At 40.8% G+C, this 17,462-nt stretch overlaps 1 long non-coding RNA gene across 1 annotated transcript in view; it reads left to right on the top strand.

Annotated features, from left to right (window-relative positions):
• Positions 1–15,054, top strand: part of LOC126069175 (uncharacterized) — a 131,013-nt gene extending 115,959 nt beyond the window's left edge. Inside the window, exon 3 of the long non-coding RNA XR_007515864.1 lies at positions 14,992–15,054. This is a non-coding gene — a long non-coding RNA (uncharacterized LOC126069175). The remainder of the gene's footprint in view (positions 1–14,991) is intronic.
• Positions 15,055–17,462: the final 2,408 nt, after the last annotated feature.

The raw sequence follows: 17,462 nt of genomic DNA, 5'->3' as shown, positions 1-17,462 counted from the left end.
TCAACTCATGGCGGCCCACTCCAGAGCAGCTAACAACACCACCCCTGCTGGTAGAAGATGCAACCCCTAACCACTGCTCTGAATGGGTTGTGAAGCCTAGCGACAGAACATTTCCTAGATGCTATCTGAGAGCACAGCCAAGCCAGCAACCTAAATATCTCCTGTTGACATCATTACTACTTGGATTTGCTGGAATGGAATCGCAGAGTCACATTAAGCACGGGAAGTTTTATTATAATAAATTTCATTACAGTGAAATTTCACTTCTGGTAGTTCAGTCATGACGGCCAAGACTAGGAAGAAACCTCAGTCAGCCATCAAATTTGTATTTAAAATATCACAGAAAAATGAAACTCCTGGAATGAACACTGGGTCCAATAGGTGACAGTCTCTTTGGTTGGAGACATCCTTCTTTCATGGTTTTCCACATGCTTTTGGGCTCTCTCCTAGAACCCATTAAAGGACACTCAGAGAAAAGGCCAACTGAAGATATTTGCAAAGATTAAGGAAGCTCAGAATTTGTTTACAGGGCATTATTTGTACCACACTGTATATTCACTGTCATGAAAGCAGAAAATAGTTGAATTAATCCTAACAAAGCAAATTAGGGCAATATTGTGCTGGGTCACGTTTGTGGATTATCAGATTTCCATCCATCAATCTTGAGCTATTGCTCTGCAAATACTCAAAACTAATTTGATACCCTACATAAAGTTGGAGTAAAGCCAGTTGCACCCCCTCTCCTTCATCAGGATTTCATTATTCTTAAAAAAAAGAAAGACATTGAGACAGTGACATGACCTAATGCTTATAACTGTGCGTTGGTGAATGAATACAGGTTTCTTTTTAGGTGCAATCTTTCCTGGTTAATTTATGTGCAAAGAGGGGTAAGGGCAAAATACCACGGCTTAGTTGGCTAGGGGAGGACCGAATTCAGTTTTCCCCGGAACACAGCATGGTTGCCATCAACGTTATCTCAGGAGGAGGGTACACCATCAGTTTATGCGTTGATTGCAGCCACTGTTTCTGAAGGAGAATCAAACCCATTGTAGTTGCTTAAAATAAAAACTCCGATTACAGAAGTGCTTTCTGCTGAAACTGACCAGATTAAAAAAAAAAAACAACAACAGGTAGTGAGCAACTAATATGGAGCACTCACCATGTGCAGAGCCCTACATTAGGTCAAAAGAACAATTGAGACAGGCCCACTTGTGAGGGTATGGGCAATGCCATTGACGACGGACTCAAACTGGCATGGGTGAAAGCACCTTCTTTCCCTTCTCATCTAAGGGCAGTACTTGTCACTGTATTGCTTCACTTCCATCTTCCCCTGAGTGTTCCAAGCCGGCTTGTTTGAACATCACTACTTCCCCCGTGTTAGAAATAAGCAGCACTCTAATAAGATGGGTGTGATTTTCCCACATGCAGGCAGATAAATAGAGTGTCTAACCTCTGGGGTTTGAGTAGAGTATGGGCCCAGAAACACAGAAAGGGACTAGAAAGACAGCTCATTTATTTGAGTAAAGTAACGGGGTGAAGGCTCATTGGGATTCCCCTGCCTTCTCCCTTTTCTCCCCTCTTCTCATGTAATTCCCCCCCCCCCACGCTTGGCCTCCCAGAATCACCATCATCATTGCTGCCTCTGAGCCTGGAGAGTGTAAATGCTTACCAATCATGTCATGGGGTGATCTCCATCCCTTGCCCATTGAGACACGGCTTGGGCAGTTTTTTTTGGGGGGGGGCAGGGATAAGGAGGAAGGTGGTTATTTCTAACATCCTCACTCTCCATTTCAGAAAATACCAGGAAACAGGCCAGGATTTGCATAGTTCTCTGAAGGGTTGTTTAAGTCAGGCTAGACGGAAAAGGAAAACAGTGGGGGGATCTAAATTTACTTAAAATTATTCAACGAAATATGCAGTTGTTTTCTGTTTTATAGTAGGTATTTCTCAGGTTTATGGAGCCCTGGTGGCACAGTGGTTAAGAGCTACAGCTGGTAACCAAAAGGTCAGCAGTTTGAATCCACCAGCTGCTCCTTGGAAACCCTATGGGGGCAGTCCTACTCTATGCTATAGGGTCGCTATGAGTCGGAATCGATTCAATGACAACAGGCGCGAGCCTGATATGAACAGAGAGTTTTCTATGAAATCTGAAGCATATTAGCAAGAAAGAGAGTGCAGAGTTAAAGGAGTAACACAGAATTATTAACCTGCCTGGGGACCAGATTTTCAGCCATTGCTAACTTGCTGAGAAGTGTTACAGTGCGGAATACTTTTCTGATTTCATTTTTCTCGTACGCAAAAGAGATGATCTTTCCCTATTCTTTCACAAGAATGCTGTGAATATATCTCTAACTTCATTACATACATTGTCATTATTACAAATATTGCCCTTCAGCAAAAATAAAAGGAGGCGACAATCCCCTTCTTTAAAGCATCTTTCATTCAGTCAGCAAACATTTATTGAGTGCCTACTACATACCAGGTACTTTACATGGAAATACAACATATGCGTCCACAACCTTAAGGAGCTTGCTGCCTCTCAGGAGGGAAGACATAAAAAAAAAAAAGGTACAAACCAGTATGAGATACATCCCCTGAGAGTGGTTTAGAAATGCAGAGGTGAGTTATATACCCTCTCTGGGGTAATAATAACAAAAACAGCTACCTTTTATAGAGTACATACTACATACCAGGCGAGTTCTTTACATACATTACACCTCATTTCCTTCCTACAGGAGTAATAGTACCTACTTCATAGGGTTGTTACTATTTTCCAGTTTGGGACACTGAAGCTCAGAGAGGTTAGATAACTTGCCCAAGGTCACAGAGCATATGAGATACCTCACCCTGGAGTAGGGAGAGCCACAGTTAGAGCCTAGGGTATATACCTCATATATGAGGAGATGCCATTTGAGCTGCACCCTAATGGATGAGAAGGTTATTGGTGAGTCCAGATACAGTAGAGTACTTCTTTATGAAAGGAAAACATTGAACAAAGCCACAAAGATAGGAAAGACCAAGATGTATTCTGAAAAGGGTGGAAAGAAGATTTGGACTAAAGCACACAGGGGATCAATGGGACGGATAAGGGCTGGGCCAGATTGTACAAGGCCTTGGACGCCTGTCTAAGGACTATGTTCACCTGTTCAGTAAGCAACTGGGAGCTACTGAAGTGTCTAAGCAGGGGGAAGAAGTGATCTACAGCAATGATTTAGGTAGATTCATCTGGAGAAGTGACAGGATGCACTGAGGTGACAGAGGCTGGAGGCAGAGGAGCAGTTAGTGGACCATAAAGTAAGGCATATGTAGAGCCAATGAGCCTATGAGATGGTGATGACTGACAGCAGGAGATATACATACAAGACACCATGAACAAAGTCACTAGACTTGGCGACAAGGAAGGGAGAGAAAGATGGAATCAAAATGCACCTGAAAAACTGCTGCTGGATGCAGCAATAAGAGAGAGCATCAGAGGTTCAGTGCTAGAATCCTCGTCTTCCATTCGGGAGACCAGGGTTCAATTCCAGCCAATGCACCTCAGGCACAGTTACTACCCATCTGTCAGTGCCAGGTTGTGCATTGCTATGATGCTGAACAGGTTTCAGCGGAGCCTCCAAACTAAGACTAGGAAGAAAGACCTGGCCATCTACTTCCGAAAATCAGCTAATGTAAACCGTATGGATCACAATGGTCTGAGCTGCAACACATCATGGGAACGGCACAGGACCGGGCAGGGTTTCATTCTGTTGTGTATGGGGTTGTGCAACTGAACAGGGGTGGGGGCAACTCCCCAGCAACTAACAACAACAACAGCAATAAGAAAACCAAGAAGAAGAGCTGATTTGGGATAGAAGATGATGAACTTGTTTACAGACAGGCTGCATTTTAGCTATCAGGCTCCACTAAGAAATTCAAAACAGCAGATGTGTTTCTACTGGCCTTTGGACTTGACTATGGCAGAATTTTCACGTATGTGGTTAGATGTCAGAGCCCGATCTCCTTCAGAGATTTCTGAATGAAGTATTCATATTTCAGAAAATAATACCTATGTGGGAAATGAATCGTCGGGCAAATCCACATTAGTCAGTTCACTGTGTAGTCATTTTAAGCAATGTCCCTAAAAGAGAATCCAAAAGAGGGATGGCCTGCTTCAGAGAAACATTCCCTTTCGTAAGTCTGGTAACAATGAGTCATTACTTATTTCCAACTTTTTCTTTGTCAGGACACAGTGTAATGTTTGCAGCAGTACCTTTCTGATGGGAGTTTTACGGTTTCCTTAGCACTGTGGCTGGTACTGAACATTCTTTAACCTTATCTAAAACACCAAATAATAACAAACGATGCAAAGAGCATTTGTGTAGCACATTACAGTCCACAAAGAATATTCATACATATATTTTCCCACTTGATTTTCACAGCAACCCTACTGATACAGATTTTATTATCCTTGTTTCATCAATGTAGAGATTCAAGCTCAGAAAGTTTTATGATTTCCCCAAGGTCACAATACCTAGTAAATGACAGAGCAGGGACTTGAACCCAAGTCTTCTGATCTGTTCTCCTTTCTATGCCACAAATCGTCCTTCTTGAGCAACCAAATGTATTTACTTTTTATCAAAAGAATGACTTCACCACCCCCCAAAGCTACTTCAAAATTAACAGAACTCTAGTTTATCCTCAGTGAAGTTAACTATAACGGTTTCTTTAAATTGCCTTTAGTGCATCATAAAAATACAAGACTGGTTTCAAGCAAACAATGGGAGTTATTGTTGCTTGTTAGATGCCGTCGACTCAGTTCCAACTGAGAGCACCCCTACGTACAACAGAACGAAACACTGCCCAGTCCTGCGCCATCCTCATAAATGTTGCTATGTTTGAGCCCATTGTTGCAACCACTGTGTCAGTCCAGCACGTTGAGGGTCTTCCTCTTTTTCACTGACCCTCTACATTACCAAGCATGGAGTCCTTCTGCAGGGACAGGTCTCTCCTGATAACATGTCCAAAATACTTAAGACAAAGTCTTGCCATCCTCATTTCTAAGAAGCACTCTGGCTGTACTTCTTCCAAGACAGATTAGTTCGTTCTTCTAGCAATCTAGGGTATGTTCGATATTCTTCACTATGACTCAAAGGCATCAATTCTTCTTAGGTCTTCCTTATTTATCGTCCACCTTTCACATGCATATGAGGCAACTGAAAACAATTACCAAACCCTTTGCCATCAAGTCAATTCCAACTCATAGAGACCTTACAGGACAGAGTAGAACGACCCCCGTAGAGTTTCCAAGGAGCGCCTGGTGGATTCAAACTGCCGACCTTTCAGTTAGCAGCTGTAGCACTTAAACACTATGCCACCAGCATTTCCAAAAACAATCAGCAACAATTTATTATCAAATCTGTCATAACCCAATGCTAATATTAAAAATATATATATATATATATTAGCTGCTATTTATTCATTCACTCATTGGACAAACATTGAGTTGGCCCCTACTCTGCACAGGCACTGGGCTAAATGCTGGGGATTGTATGGAGCCTCTGACTGAGTAGAGAGAACATGGAATTAGGAGTTAGGAAGTTTGAGTTCTAGTCTGGCTCAACCGCTAATTATCTATGTTGCCTTGGCAAGGCATTAAATGTCTTCTCAGCCTTGTTTATTTATATGACCACTGTACAATTCAAATGAGAAGATGTGGATGAAAAAACTCTGGAAACTGTTAACATCTGGGAAAATGTGAGGTTCAAGAAGGAAATAAAGTACCATAAATTCACAGACTAATACAAATAGGGATGAGGTGGCAAATCTAATTAATGAGGAGTTTCAACCATAGTAATTGTACACTCAAACATGGGCTACATGAACAACACACACATACACACTCTAAGTCCCACAAGAAATATGCAATTTCTTACTAGTTCTTTCAAAATAACCTCTCAATTGGACGACTTTCAACAGCTGCTTTGTTTTTCTAACTAATTTATTTGCAGAAATAGATGTTGTAAAAGCTTCATAACACAGGTCCTAGCAGACCTGCTTCAGTGAATTTCGAAACATTCTGAAAGCAAAGCATTAAGTCTTCCTCCTAAGTAATCTCAGATTTAACTCCTTCTTCTCCCAGCCCCACTGCAGATGCCTTAATTCAGACCACGCCACCTTGCACCTGAGCTACTACAAGAGCTTGGGCTTTGGAGTTAGACTTGGATTTGAGCCCTGGCTCTCCCACTGACTAGCCATGTGACCACTGGTGGGAGCTACTTAACCACTCTATACCTCAATTTCCAACTCTGTCAAATGGGAGGATAACAATAATACCAACCTCATAGGGTTGTTGTGTGATTTAAATGGGAAAATACAGTGAAACCTGTGAGAACGGAAACTCAAAGGGACAACTTTGTTCTTCTGGATCTCGAAAGCTTTCCACGTTTGAGAGGGTGCAGTCTTACCGCTTCCCTATCATTCATTTTAGTGGAAACTATTTGTGTTTTCCTTCTCTGACAGATTTCTGCCTTACACAGGTTCCAGCTTTCACAGGTTTTATTGTATATGTAAAGTGCAAAAGAATGTAATGCCTTCACATAGTAAACACTTTTTAGATATTGAGCTACACGGAGATGTAGCTCATATAAACAGAGAGAACTGACTTCATAACATCTATTTTGGAAGAGCCTGGGGATAGCAATCTGGTTGGAAATGGGCTTGAGGTTCTTTGCATAGCACTTTTCATTATATTGCAAAAATGACCCAGGTCAAAATCCCACTAGAAAGAAGCTAAAGGAGATTACAGGGACGTTAAGCTTCTCCCCAACCACCCCCTGGTACAGCTACTGATACAAACATAAAGACAGAGACATGATCACAAGGAGAACCCATCACTGCCCTGCCTAAAAGCTGCTGATAACTCGCCATTATGTATTGGTAAAAATTTGTACTTCTTAGAACGACTTACAAAGTCTTCTACAATATAATCCCAAGCTCCTATTCCAGTATCTTCCCTCTGACATCTCATACCTTATATTCACGCCCTAGTTATACTAGACTGCTTGCTCGTCCCAAAATACGATAGGCGTTATCATTCTTCAGTGTCGTCGATGTTTTCTCTCTTCTATCGGTACTGCTATCCTCTTCCACGTGTGGCAAATTTCCATCCGTCATTAAAACTGAGATAAAAATATCAATTTCTTGGTGAAGCTCTTCCCAATAAGAGTACTGATGATAATGGTAAATAATTACTGATCATAATGGTACATTAAATCGTCGAGAAATAGTATGTATTTGGTATATTTCTTTTAATAAGACAGGATCATGTTAACCTAATTTTTTAATTGAGAAAGTTATCTACCCAAAATGGCCAGGTTAAAATTAGCCTTGCATTTCAAATGAGTAAGTTTCAATTATGTGGGAAAATCATTTGCGTGTAACACCTGATTCCTTGATTATTCAAAATACATGCCAAATTAATATACCTTCCTTTCTTAAGCTTCACGCAGAAGCTACAAATGCACATACATGCACACATCCCCCTCTAATATTCCAGAGCTTTATTTGTTCGTTCAATCAACATGCAAATCATGAGCATTCATTCCACATTTGTGGCTCCCAAAGGACTTCAGTGAGTTAACTCGCTTTTCGCACACTCCGGTTTGGAATGCTGCTCTTTCTTCCACTGTTGGAATTCTGTTCCGGCATTACATTACAGAGCTTCCCTAATGCCTGCCTATGGGGATGCGGGTAATGGTGCCATCTGACACTTATCATAATTTCATTCAAACTCATATTGCGTTTACATTGTATTTCCTTTTGCCATTCTGGCTCCTAACTGCCAGCAGCAGGCTCAAATTTGACCTAAATGGGAGCATTTTGACTTGAGGAGAGAACACTGTTCAGTGCTATTTGCTTAATAGTATACATTGCTGCAAAGGGAGGTTTCTGACCCAGGGCCAAGTCCCTATATCCAGTGCATGGGAAGTTTCAAGGGCAAGATAGCAGACCCTGCAGAGATTTTGAAAATCCTTGCTGAGCAGCAAAAGTGGGGGTGGAAGAGAGTCACAGTGGAGCTTGTCCCCCCAAATCAAGGCTGGGCCTGAAGCGTTTGGTTAGGATGGGGGGAGGAAGGAAAACAAGTATACGTCCCCTCAGTTGCCAGATAAATGCTTCTTAGCCATTCCTCCTCCCAGAAGTCCACTGCACATGTAATGCTAAGTAAGTTCTAAGTGCTAATCATAGAAGAGACGGCATGAAATAAGCTTTTGAAGAAGGCAGGTGATACACGCAGGATAACAAGAGCCAAGGGACAGACAAACTGTTTTAATTCACCAGAAGATATGTTCTAAACAGGGCCTAGAAACAGAGATGTCTATATAATGTGGGAGACAATATGCGAGCCCTATGAAGAGGTGTAATTGAAGATGTAGAAGTAATAACGACAACCTGAGGTAAAGAGGGAAGGGTATTAAACTGTGAATTTTCAGGAAATATTTAGACTTCCTGCTGTCAAAGAAGTTTGGGCGATTTTCAGTACTGGTGTAAAAAGGCAAGAAACCAAGTCAGCAGGAAAAAAAAAAAATGCAGCTGGTGGGGCAGGAGTAGGAGTACAGTGAACTGGGAACATAAACAAGACAGAAGCTTCTGGAATATGGGGAAAGTTGGTACCAGACCACATGGTGGCCCCCTACACCTTTAACCATGTCCATCTCCTAATCACTACTCAACTCCTGTCTTATCCACTCTTGCAGGTCTTCACAGCTCCATACTGACCCCGGTTTCTCAGAGCTTCCACTGACTGTCCCACCATGGTTGGCCCTACCCTCTGGGACCAAACCTTCCCTCTCAATCAACATCACATCCCTTCCCAGAATTCTTGGGTTTCACAGGGTACTTTCTAAGATAGGTTGGCTCAGGGCTCTCCTGCTTCAACCGAAAATCTCCATTCTGTCCATTTTATCTGTTGAGATGCAGAATACATTTTTGTAAAAAAAAAAAAAAAAACTGTCACTGTTAATGTAGGGTTGAAAACTACTATGATAAACACACAATGTAGTGGTAATTGCTGATAAAAACTTAATAGGTTAAAAAAACAAAAATCCAAACTAGTTGCCATCAGGCCAATTCTGACTCATGGTGACCCCATGTGTGCAGAGTAGAACTGCCCTCCACAGGGTTTTCAAGGCTGTGGCCTTTTGGACCATTTGTGCCACCCAGGGACTCCCAAATTTCAAAGCTCCATGGGTTGGTAAAGCTGTTGGCTCAAGTAGTGAGAATTCCAGTTGTCATTAGTAAACCCATGTACTTTATCCATCATGGCTCCCTAAAACAGCCAGACCTTCCTTCAAAACAGGAGAGGACTCTTAAACATTTTCTGTATTTGAAGACAAAATCCTGAAGGGCTCAGTTTGATCCATGTCTTCCAATGTGCCTCCCTCTCTCAGTTTTCCCAGCTACTGACTTCACTGCACAATCTGATTCTTTCCTCACCTTGCCTTTTATATTTTACATATGTTGATATCTTCCTGGTGACAACCTTGTTGTTGATGTTGGGTGCTATCCAGCTGATTCTAACTCACAGTGGAGAAGAACTGCCCCATGGGGGTTTCTTGGCTGTAGTCTTTATGAAAGCAGATCGAAAGAGCCTTCTCCCTAGGAGGCACTAGATGGGTTTGAACTGCCAACCTTTCAGTTAGCAGAGAAGCACTTAACCGTTGCACCACCAGGGCTCCTTTAGCTCCTTTCTATTTTACCCCCTTCAACTCAGCAGTCAACTTTCAGCTGTACTATTTCAGATACAGCTTAGCCAGACTTGTGAGTCACTCCTACAGGGAACTACTTCGTGAATGAGGAGCCTGACTAGCTAGTGAGCCTCTTGACCAGGATGGTAGTTTTTTTCAAAAAACATCTATAAAAAAAAAAAACATCTATAGGCAGCTAACTAAAAAAGGCTCAAGTTAGTAGCCCCAGATACAGGGCTGCCGAGATCAGACCCAGTCCTGGTGCAGGGCTGGGGGGCGGGGGGAAGGAGTTTCAGAGCCCCAGAAGGATGGATTGGCTAAAGGCCTTTGCACAAATTCTTTTCAGACCGCCTTCCAGGACCACAAGGCGTTCCAAGATAATTCATAGTTTTCTCTATTTATCTGAAGTTGTACATTTCCACTTTCCCCAGAGCTTTTACAGTCCATCTTAGAACTTGGACAGACGTGTGTATTAACTTTAAATAGCCAAGACTGTAACCGTAAGCTGTCCAAATGTACAGTATATATATCTTTGAATACCTTTCACTCAAATTTTCAGCTTTCTGTTGTAAACTAGCACTTTATCAAAGCTGCCAAGTACTTAGCTGTCTCAAATTTCAGGAGATTAAAATCTCTCTTTTCTTGGCTTTTCTATTTTATTCTCTCACTGAGCTACCACCACAAGACTAGTCCAACAAAGGCCTAATTAATTATTAAATTGAAACAATATCTGTACCAAAACCTAACCAGTTGCCATTGAGTTGATTCCAACTCATGGCAACCCCATGTGTGTCAGAGTGAAACTGTGTACTGTAGGGTTTTTAATGGCTGTGATCTTTCACAAGCAGATCGTCAGAACTTTCTTTAGAGACAACTCTGGGTGGATTTGAACAGCCAACCTTTTGTTTAGGAGCTGAGGGCTTGACCGTTTGTGCCACCCGGGGACTCCAAACACTATGTAAGAGGCATGCCTGTATTTCTCAAATAGCCATTATTTATTGACTGAGAAGCCTTATTATTTCCCTCTCAAAATCCAAAAGCTAGCATAACATTTAAAGTCCTCCATGATTTCGACACTCAAAATCTCCAACCTTCATATCTTACGGCATCCTTCCCCTTAGTCTCCGTGCCAAACACCCTTGACTACTCACCAGTCCTTGAATTCTCACACCTCCCTTCCTTTGTTCATGCTGTTCCTTCTGGTCAGGATCCCTTTCCCCACATGCTATGCTTACCAAAATTACCATTATTTTCAAGGTCTAGCTCAACTACCACCTCTTCATAAAGTTTACCTGATGCCTCCAGGCAGATTTACCAACTACTTCTTCCGTGGTACTGTGGTAGTTTGCTTACAGCCCTACTTACCACACTCTACCATCTGGTTGTGTGCTTGTCTGGCCCCCACCTCCCACGGCTTCATTTCAATTTACTTTCTATGGCCTCACAAAAATGCTTATTTTAAATGTGGATCACTCACCATAATCATGTTTATTTTAGCTTATGACCAAAGAGGTCCTGGGGAAAAAAATGATTCATACATTTGATTGTACATTTATCTTCAAGAACACTGATGCCACTTATGCTTTAATGATTCGAAAGGGCTGAGCAAATCCTTTAGTCATCCTAGGACTTGATTGCAATGAGTGCACTATTGGCAGAAGCACAGAAATCACTTATGTGGAAAACAGTGTAATGGGACTAGATCGTATAGTGTGAAATTCATCTTTTGTTTGTGTGTATGTTTTTCAGGAAAAAATTGCTTTTTTATGTCCCTTACTGCTTAAAAAAATAAAAAGATTTTAACTTTGGAAATTCCATTTCATCCATTGATGTAGCTATACACTTAGAGATCTAATTCAAGAAAAAAAAATTCCCTACAGATTGAGTCCACTACACTGAAACTCACCTAAAATATAAGTGTTTCCCCAGTGCCACATGTTTGTGTAGCTAGTTATTTATGCATTTATTTACACCCCATCTCATTCCATAAAGGTAGTTCACAATAAGCACACATTCAGTAAGCTAATCATAAATATAAACAGAGAATCTGGTCCAGGACAAATACAAATTACATTTTTTTTTTATTTACCCGTTTATTGTCTAAAATCTCCCTCTAGACTGTCAGTTCCTTGAGGGTAGGGTTTATGTCTACTTCATTCAACAGTATATACTCAGCACCTGGTACATAGTAAGTGATCAATATCTACATGTTAAATTAATGAACTTTAAAATAACATTCTAGGTAGACCATAAAGGAAAATCTACCCACTGTCATTTAGCCTCAGATTTGGACATGAACTTCCTGGCGGGCAAAGGAAAAAGGAAGATACAGGTAATTCTTGCAAAGAAGAATGCAAACGAAGTTTTTCAGGTGAAACAAACCTTTCTCTAGAATTCAATTCTAAATAAATTGCTCACGTGGGGCTTAAAAAAAGCAATGGGTGATATATGGAATGATATCCTTAACAGTACTTCAACAGTAAATACAGAAATAGCTTTCCTTTGGCTGTTCCTCATGATATCTGTTGATAAAAGTAGGAACCAGAATTAAAACACAAGTTGAGTAGAAGGGGTGGTTCATGTGAGGCAGTAAGAAAATAGAGGTATCTTGATGTATAGGCATTTGGTGGTCTGGCTTGATTCAAGCATAGAATTTTATATTTATTTAGATCCTCTATAGCACCAATATAGTACCTCGTGTACATCACACGCTTACCGCCAACTGATAATCCTTTTTAAATATCAATTGCATATACTGAGCACCACTCTTACTTCTTTCCCACCTATGTGTCTTTGCTTTATTGCTCCCTGTATCTGTAAAGTCTTCCCTGCCTTATCTCCATCTGCCAAAAACTAACCTATCCTTCAAGATTAACTGTTAAACACTTCGAGATCCTCTCAACCAGTTGTGATCTTTGAAACTGAGTGGTATGATTTACCACCTCTCATCCGCATTTATTTTACTCTCCTTTGTATTGGAATCATCAAGAATGTTCCCCATTATGGCAGGGATCCTGACTTACTCATCTTTAAATTCTCCACAGGGCCCAGTGCCCTGCACTAACTAGGCATTTACAATATTCAGATAAATAACAATAGGTTGGTAATTGTGAGATTCGGCTAAACCCATTCAGGTTATAGCCCTAAGGGTCATTCTATAAGTCATGGAGGTAAAAAGATATTCTGAAATAATAGTGATTGGCATGTCAAATGTAAACAAGGAAGGATATTAATGAATTAATGAACATGGGTGCTAAATTGTACAGGACAAAATTCAGGGATCTACTAAGTTTCTGAATTTAATCTCTGTATGAAACAATTTTATTCCATATTGATATCACAAATTATAACTTTAATCCTGGCCCTGGCCAGCTGCCTCATTTGCGAGTTGATAGTGATCTAGGTAAAATAAATAAAATGTGCAATGGGAACTGCAATTCATTTTTCTAAAACCCCAGTCTGGCATTGGTTTTGGTGAACCTAGTTGGCCAGATCAACTGCTCTTTCCACAATGACTTTGAGGTTTTGGGAAGAAACACTGTGTGGAATCTCACCATAGGAAGATTTTCTGCATATTGTGAGCAGCAGTCTCAGTTCCTTGACATTTTCCACAGGGACTTCTAGAAGCTGCTGGGCACCACCTGCTCTGTTTTTATATTGGTCCTGTAACCAATATCAGACACCAAGATCAAACCGTTATACCTCAAACACATGCTGCCAACAGTGACTCTAGATTTCTTCCAGGTTGATTTAATTTTGACTTTTTGTTTTTTTAGACTGGTAGTACATGAATGTTTTGTTTTTCTTTTTGGCAAGCGTAGCTTTCCTGAGTTCTCTGAGAGTGGCCAAAGGACCAGTCAGAAGATACTGCTTGCTACCTCTAGAGGCAGTACTGAAGAAAAGAAAGGAGAAGAAGGATTGCAGGGGCTGAAGGGCCCAACTGCCTCCTTTTTATATAATAACAGCTTTATTGATATATTTTCACAAACCATAAAATTCATCCTTTCAAAGTATACAGTGCAGTGGTTTTTAGTTCTATTCACAGAGTTGTGCAACAATCACCACACTTTAATCTAAGAACAACCTCAACTGCCTTTTGATAAATGTTTCCCATCACAAATTGGACTAAGAAAGAGAATATCCAGTATGAGCCTAGCCCCACTGCAGGAAACAACTCAAAGTATGAAAGATCACCAACGCCAACATATATGGAAGCAGCAACATAAACGGCACCATACATACGCACAGTCCTAATCATGTCCCTTTTAATTTGTACTAAAGCGACGTGTCACCCTCTTTTATACCTGAAAAAATGTAATTATGCAGTACTGATAAACATTCAGATATCTCAATGTGAGTAATTAAAACCACAAAGAAGATAAGCTGAATGTGGGTGCTAAATATAGTAGCTGAAAATTGGATTTGTGATAGGTGCCACCCACACGGTTTTCTATTGATCAGAACAATAAAGATATATCGATGGGATCATTTTCCTTGTTCTGGTAGTCATTCAAAATTACCACGTGCACTATTTTTACTAATAAGCATCTTATTTTATTTCTATATTAAGGATTCTAGTTTTGATCTCCAGCTGAAAAATCCAGAGTTCCTATGGTTGCTAGGGAACCAACAAATAGAACTCTGCAAACTCTTATAACATAAAGGTGTAATTATACACTGCTTTCAGAAAAAAAAAATCCAAAGACTATTTTTCCTGAAAATTAGATTAACTAATGCAATCATTTCTGTACGGGAAATAAATAAAACTAAACAGAAATGGCAGTAAGCATGATAATAGGTAAATCATCTGAGCGTCCTATTGTTCTCTGCACCCTCCACTTCTTCAGACCTACTCTTTCTGAGGAAATAATCTTGATTTGGCCCCCAGTGCAAAACACATTCTCTTTCTGCCTTCAGTAATATTTCATCTCGCTCCCCTCCAAAATTAGAAACCAGGAGCTCATTATACTGGCTTATGAAATTTACTCTTGATAGATTGTCAAATTGGTTATTAATATTTCATTATTATGATTGCTGATAGTCTCAGGTTTAGGGGGAAGCTTTCCTGGGATAATCAATCTACTGTGTTTATGAGAAACATTATTCACAAACTTATGTAAAAGGTCTGCTCTTTCATTATAGTATAACCAGCTAACAATCTATCTGCAAATGCCCATCTGACCTGGCAATTACTGGCTTATCTCTATGATGCATTGCGATGGAGTTATTAATTCCACTTCCTTAAGACTTTTATTCTTTTGCTCTGCAGGTCAGCCAGGGACAATGACAGAGATCCCATTAATAACAATTATCAGCAACTCCGAAGGCATGTGGAAAACATTCTATCAAAAGGTAAGAGTTTGCTCCTGAAGAGAAGCAAGTGTAGATAGCTCCGATTCCAGGAAAACCCTGTCTCTTAGTCAGGAAAATCAACTCAGTGGTAGCCTTGACTGGCTGAGAAAACAAAAACAAGAGAATTCAAAAGCATCAGGGGCTCCCAGCTACAAACGGACCGATCAGTTTCTCATGAGACTTCTGGCAGATTCTCAAACTCTTACCTTTGCCCTTTTCACAACTGTCCTGCTCCTTGCATGATTTACCACTGGAAGTGATTAAGTGCTACAACTGCTAACTAAAAGGTTGGCAGTTCGAATCTACCAGCTACTCCTTGGAAACCCTGTGGGGCAGTTCTACCCTGTCCTACAGGGTCACTATGAGTCAGAATCGCCTCCACGGCACAAAGCAACAACAGTCTGCTAGTAAGGGAGAAGGGAGGCGTGGTTCCAGACTGCCCCAAAGTGCCAGACCTACAAACACCAATGCCCTCATTCCATCAGTGCTAAAACCACATTTGTGCAGCTTTGTCTCTTTGTCTCAGTCAATAATACTCTTAGAATCCCTCCTGCTTCGAGGAAGCATGCATGCATTGACATGGAAGTTGGGGATGATGAAATTATAATATCATTACAGCATTATAATATCATAGCTCTAAAAAGGATGCAGAAAAGATCATCTTGCTCACCATATCTCCTGAAGGCAGGCTGTCAAATCCATTCTGCTCTAATTATGCCCATTTTCTCTTACATATCCTAGGGCTGGAAAGATTAAGAGAGAAGGAGTAATCCTGCAGAAGATGAGGGTGGGCTCCCTAGTCTCCTTTTTCTCTCCATTTATTCCTGATACCATCGTGGACCAGGCTCTGTTGGTTTCGTGACAGGAAGACTCCAAGAGCCCCTACTGGCTTCACCAACTCTGCCCCAATCACCACCATCAGAGTTATCAGTGCCTGTAGATCATTTCAGGTTCCTGAGTGAAGCAAAAGGTTTGAGCTCCACTATTAACCTAAAGGTTAGCAGTTCAAACCTACCCAGCAATACTGAAGAAGAAAGGCTAGATCTGCTTCCATTAAGATTACAGCCAAGAAAACCCTCTGAAGCAGTTCTACTCTGTAACACATGAGGTCGCAATGAGTTGGATCGATGCAACAGCAGTGGGTTTGGTTTCTTTGCTTTGCTTTTTTTTTGGTAGACCATTTCATGATCAATAAATTTAGAGCAGCTCCCTTCCTGGTTCCTAGTATAATTATTTATTCAAGTAAAACTATTTATTAGACATCTACTACTAGCCAGAACCTAATTCTAGGCACTAGGGACAGAACAGAGAACAAAACGAGTATAGATCTCAACTCTCATAGAACTCACATTCAAATAAGGAGAATAAGACAATGAATATATGTTATGTCAGATGGTGGCCCAGGCTATGGATGAGAATAAAATAGGGAAGCACAATAGTGATTGATAGGGTTGGGTGGGGAAGGCACAAGCAGTTATAACTATCTCACTTTCTTAAAATGATTTTAGATCTGTCTTCCAAAATTTGTTTGAAGTGCCCTGTGTATGTGTTTTTGCCTATATTCTATCAGAAGGGAACTGGGCAGGATATACAGTACAGATAATCAAAAAACTTTATCCTATCAAATTAGTTCAAAATGCCTCTGCCTGGTTTTCAGGGTCCTCCATATTCTGATTACAATATAGTTTTCAAAACCTCAGTCTCCTATTGCAGATTGAAAAGACTACTTAAATCTTTTAAACCACTCTTGTTGATAGGACTTGGTTAGTCTGGCGTAAATTTCTCTCCCCCAATTCCCTAACATGTCTCCTCTGTGATGATATCAGAAAAGGGATCCAGTACATTAGGACATTTAACAGAAGACCTTCCAGACTTGTCCATAAGGCTCTGAATACTGGCGGTGGAGGGGATCAGAGTCCCCTCCCTTCTTACCACTATTAAAAGAGCAGCCTAAGGTAGGTAGGAGCGGCTGGAAGAGCTGTAAGCTAAAGGACTGACAATTAGCAAAGGATACATGTGCCTCCATTCCCACCCTTGGTGTCAGCATGCATTGGTGATCTGATTTAGGGCCTAAATGGTGATATCAGCACATTAAATAGCACTAAAGGTGGTTAGATAATGAGTTCAATAATACATCTCTTGTCTGTTAGCAGCAAGCTGTCTGGCTCATAGTAGGTGGTCAATAAATTTTTATTGACTTTCCATATGAAACACAGACTCCTGTGCTTAAGTCTATGTTCAGGGTGGCACCAAGGAGGCCAGCCATGTAAATCAGATTCCCAGGTAGGCTAAGTGGTCTTGCTCCAAAAGTACTACCCCACCAGCAAACAGTTTTTCTCTTATGCCCTAGTGCAAAGAAGAATGCAGTCAAAGACGCACACAGGAACC

The sequence above is a fragment of the Elephas maximus genome, chromosome X (genome assembly GCF_024166365.1).
Source record: "Elephas maximus indicus isolate mEleMax1 chromosome X, mEleMax1 primary haplotype, whole genome shotgun sequence".
In the NCBI taxonomy this organism is placed as follows: domain Eukaryota; kingdom Metazoa; phylum Chordata; class Mammalia; order Proboscidea; family Elephantidae; genus Elephas; species Elephas maximus.
The sequence above is the reverse complement of the archived record's forward strand: the minus strand, read 5'-3'. Positions and strand labels throughout refer to the sequence as shown.